The following is a 5,571-nucleotide window of genomic DNA, read 5'->3' on the forward strand; positions in this document are numbered from 1 at the left end:
CTCTCGTTTGAATTACTCGCGAACCCGTGATCGCATAGATATGGCAAGCATATCAGAAGAAAGAGGAGACACAGGGCTATCTATTGGTACCAAGTATATTGTTCCTTCTGGGCTATAAAAACAGACAACGTAACTGCAAAATAAAATGTACAATGTACAAATAATAATGTACAAAAACCAACGCTGCACACCCATTACTCTCGTTTGAATTAGGCCCTCACGAACCTGTGATCGGATAGATATGGCACGCATGTCAGGTGAAAGAGGAGACACAGAGCTATCATTTGATACCAAGTGCATCCGTCTGGGTTATAAAACAGACGAAATGACATCAAAGTAATAACTTCATATAGCTCGACTTACCCCACGTTTTTGTGTGTTGTGGTGGCAAAGCATGTTCATAATCCAACGCTATCATGTGTTTCTCTATGGCAAAGCATGTTCATAATCCGGTTTTGAGATCCTAGCAAATTCCTGCATGGCATCCAATTCGAGACTCACATTGCATCCCAATTTATTCGACAAAGAAACACCTTTTTGCCTTCACTTTGTTCATGACAATGCAGTAAAAAGTTATTTTAGAATCATCATGAGTGTACACACAGAACATGCAAACTCGGGTTCAGTCAGGTCAGATCAGTTTGTGTCACAGATATGGAGCGCAAAAAGGGCATTTTTCATTACTGTGTCAATGGCACTTACAATGACCAGGATAACTGCTTATAACTACTGTAAAGGTAGTGAGAATGACCAAAAATAGAGTAGCCATAGGGCTAAATAAAAAAAATGCCATTTATTTCCATAAGGCACACACCACATATTTTTCACATTTGCTCAGCCCCAGAGAATCCCTCCACCATGGCAATGATATTGCCAGATTCAGAACAGTCTGCCCTATGCACACATGTGCCAGCTTGCAGTGGTGAGATACATTTTTATAATACACTGTTTGTATTTTTATTATTTAAAAATCAAAATGAAATCAATGGAAGTATTAATACATTAAATAGTGGCAGATCTGGGTAGCCTAGACTCTGTTAAAATACAATATATAGCATGTGTGTATGGCACTTACATTGACCAGGATAAATGTTTCTAAGGTAGTGAAAAAGCCCTTAAAACAGTCTAGGGTTCTAAGGGTTAATTTCTTAATTCAGAGCCATGTTACTTACAGCCAAGTACTTGGAGTGGATATCAGAAAGAAATATAGTTTGGCCATCAGTATGAGATCAAATATATACATACAATATTTGTAGTATTTATTATTGTTCTTTGAGTTAACATAATTTGAATAAAACTGATTAAGTAAGGTGCATTATCATAATATTTTTTATTGGCATTGACCTATTTATGGAAAATATGTTGGAGTGGCCAACAAACTGACCTGTGTAGGCCTATCAGTGTTGGCTTTGCACAATTTATTGCCATTATTAAAATAGGCTATCCTAATCTTCAAAACTTTTTGAGTAGTTTTCAAATAGTAGTTTTGATTCCCAAGTGCCACCCCAATAAAAAGTCTGGACCCAGCTGGCCCCCCCTATAAAATAATCCTGGCTATGCCCCTGAGTGTGTGCCAGGGGCGGAGTGGGGCACTAAAATCCACCGGGAAAATTCTGACGGCAGCAGCCCGGCCCGGCCCAAATTTCCCTCACGGGAACAAAAGAGTATATACTTATACTTATACTGGATAAATGCAGAGACCAAATTTCCCTCATGGGATCAAAAGAGTATACTTATACTTATACTGGATAAATGCAGAGACCAAATTTCCCTCATGGGATCAAAAGAGTATATATACTTATACTTATACTGGATAAATGTAGAGACCAAATTTACCTCACGGGAACAAAAGAGTATATATACTTATATTTCATACTATACTGAGAGGAGTGGTGGAATAAGAGGATGACACCAGGAAAGCCACCGCCTGGATGTGCGTAGGGTTTACTAGCCACAGACTGGCGAGTTACTCTACACAAGCAGGCTTTGGTCTTTCAAAAGCCTCACTCACTCACTACTAGAACACCATCCAAGCCAATAGTTTGCCTTGTTCTTTCAGTCTGGCTTTCAATATGGCTGGAGCCAAGTTCATCACACAAAAGGATTTTAGGCCAGAATAAGCTTTTTGTCTAGATACCTTCCATGTCTTTCCATTCTGGTTAATTGTGACTTCATCGTCATTTATTAGACCTATCAAACTACATGTATTTGTGATGTACTTTTATAGCTCATAATTTGAAAACTGTGGCATTTAACTTGTTAACAAGATAATTAATTTAAAATCCAGTGAATGCAATTGTATTTGCTTTTATAGTGCAATAACAATCAACATTGTCTGAAGGCAAAGACAGGTCTATAAGTCCTTAGAACAGGCATAGGACAGTGGCCATGATAATCTCTCTTTGAACCGGAAGACGCCTTTAGCAAAATAACATTGTCAGGGTCAGTGTTGTTTCTTCGGAAAGAGCAAACTGTCCTTTGTGTCAGTGTAATACAGCAATTACACAGAGAGACATAAACGTGAAACAGTTATTGGTACATCAAGCCTTGCCCTGTTCCTGAACCACTTTCACAATTAAGGAGAAACTCAAAAGTACACTGTGAGTTCCTGTTGATGAGGTCAGCAAACATTAAGATATGTGGGCAAGACTGAGACATGAAGAGCTCTTTTCCATATATGGTTGTAAGTACTCTACCTGTAGCTAAAGCTGATAAATGCTGGCATCTAGCCTAGAAATCTAGACGCACCCTAGTGGCAGCAAATGTAATTTGCAGCCAGGGTAGTCTAGCAACTCTCTGTTGGCTTGCGAGTTGGAAAAATGAAACTTCTATCAGGCCAATAACAACGGTTCCACGTGAATTTCCTGCTACTTGAAAACAAAGAAGATGGATGCTGCTGCTGCGGTCTTTGAATCGCGACTCGAGTTAAGCTTTTTTTAAATTGGCAAAAGTTTGATCAACTAGCCAACTAGCTCCGCTGGTGGGAAAATGCATGGGACTCATAAGTTGTAGCGCTATCCTATTGCGTGCAGAGCAAATTGGAAAGACAACCGTTTATCCCGCCCCTCGGATTGAGCAGCGCCAATGGTAAGTTCCCAGACCCTACATCTTGATGTGGGTCTGGCTCGTCAGACTAGCTGGCATCAGTGGCAAATAGACATGCTAAGGCCCATCGCCAGAGTGTGGTGCTCTAGTGGTCACGGTAGCCAATCCTTTAAAAACAGATTCTTGATGGTGATCAACAAAACAGTTGCTGCCCTTTTACGTTCCAACATACATTCATTTCTTGATAAATGTTGCTTAATTGGGACTTTGTTGACAAAGACAAAGGTAGGTCTTTCAAAGGTTCCAACTGAGCAAAGTGATCAGCCTGAAAAGGGAAGGATTACAGTGGAGCTTACAATAGGTCTAAAAACTTCGAAGAACCCCGTTAGTTCCATTGTCAGAACATCTCCATAGATTGTCTATGGGTAATTTCTAAAAGTTATCATAGGCCTACATGAAACAATTCAACAATCAATCAATTCATGTGTTAATTAAGGGTGTATTATGTAGGTTTACTTTATGTAGGATTACTTTCATTATTATAAAAACAGTTGGAGAGAAGATACCCTTTTGTTAGCTTGAGCAGCTGCCTTACTAAAATGTCTGTGTATGGCCCCAGTGACTGCAGTGTCTAGAGGGCTGCCCTACTAAAATGTCTGTCTATGGCCCCAGTGACTGCAGTGTCTAAAGGGCTGAAAGTTTGCCTTTAGGTGACTTGGGCATACCTTTCCTGCCGTATTCTTTTGCATCTTGCCGGACTCATATCGCTGACATTGAGTCTAAAAGTTTCCATGATATCTGCAGGATCTTCAGGAAATGGCTCGTTGCTCACCCTGGACACATAACTCCCTCTACGGCAAGCTAAATGGGATTTGATACCTCCAACATGATTCATCTGTTGCAATTGAATATTTACCTTAAGCGTGATTTATGAAGCTCATTATGGGGATTAAATTTGTACTAAATGTGTCCACATGACAGCCAGTGGAGGACAAAGAGACCCTGTGTTTCCCTGGCTGAGCTTTTACAATGTGTGCAGGCAGGGGGACTAAGAGGTTTGTGTATATATGTGTGTGTGTGTGTGTGTGTGTGTGTGTGTGTGTGTGTGTGTGTGTGTGTGTGTGTGTGGTGTGTGTGTGTGTGTGTGTGTGTGTGTGTGTGTGAAGTGTGTAGTGAGTGTACACTCTGCACGCATCATGACGCATGTGCATATGTGTGTCCTGCTGTGCATGTGTATCCACATTGCATGCACACGACACGTGTTGTCTGTTTTTATGCCTGTCGGTTTATTTGTTATACATACTGTGCCAAACAGACAAACAAAGGGAGCATAAGAGTAAAAGAAAGAGAGAGAGAGAGAGAAAGAGAGATATATGAGAGGAAGTGCAGAAAGAAAAACATTACAGGTGATTTTCCTCGATGTCTCTCATCACTTGCCAGCACTAATGTGCAGAAGCACAGATGCTCTTACAATTAACAGTATTAGCCAGCTGAAACCACAGCCTCTGTCAGGGTTTGAAGTCGGCGGAAGTTCAAGGTAATCAGTGAAGCATTTCACTTGTCAAAGCAAGCAGACGTGTGGGTTTCAAAACTAATCATTTCACAAATATTTCCTTAATTATACAAATCAACACCATGCCAATCAGTGCGGTGGTGACAGGATTTATGATGACTTCGTTATGACTACTGTAACTGTTGCTGAAGGTCTCGGCGGCAGCTCTTCCGAACTCAGCTCCTGGATCGAAACCAACGGGAATATTTTCATTCCGATGCTCTCCTCCTCCTTCCTGCCAAGTACGTTGTTAGTCCATTAAAACGATCATCTGAGCCTAATTAAGGTGAGGTATGGAATGTGCCTCTTCTCACCTCTGGGGTCGGAAAAGTTCCTGCTATAGCATGAGACTCTGGAGGGAGAGTTCACTCGCAAGGAGGACTCGGCAGAGAGAGCAGGCAGAGAGACCACAGTCTAAATGAGAGCAATTACAATACTTGTTATAAGCCCATTTCCAAAACTTAATTGCAGAGGAAATAAAACAAAAGGATCTGTTTCCTTGTTATGCTTTGGGAGTGCGTAACGTGGGGTGAGATTTTTTTTTCTTTTTTTTGTGTTAGTTTGATGATGGATTTTTTTTTATTTCATCTGGTCTAACAGAAAGTGTATTTTTCTTTTATTTATTTTCTTTTCTTGTCTTTTTTATTTGGCTAGGGGGCAGCATTGATGGTCTGTCTGACCTATTCCTCCTTTCCCCCAAATTTAAAGCAAGCCAGGCTGGGACACTAGAGAGGCTGAAATTCAGGCATCAGTCAACAAATCAGATGTGAGCCAGAGGAGAAGAGAGGAGGAGGAGGAGGAGAGGGAGGAAGAGAGGAGAAGAGAGAGGAACAGAGGAGGAGAGGGAGTGAGTTTGGGTGGGAGAGAAGAAAGGAGAGGGGGAGTATTCTCAGTATGGTCATGGGCAGCTTGGTTAATGATGACTGTAGCACCTACCTGATTATATTACCAGATGAGTTTGACCTCCTTTCGAC

This window comes from Alosa pseudoharengus, unplaced genomic scaffold (assembly GCF_046254945.1).
Source record: "Alosa pseudoharengus isolate Yale_2024_CS ecotype anadromous, Long Island Sound unplaced genomic scaffold, YU_APseudo_1.1 YU_APseudo_1.1_scf_15, whole genome shotgun sequence".
NCBI lineage: Eukaryota > Metazoa > Chordata > Actinopteri > Clupeiformes > Clupeidae > Alosa > Alosa pseudoharengus.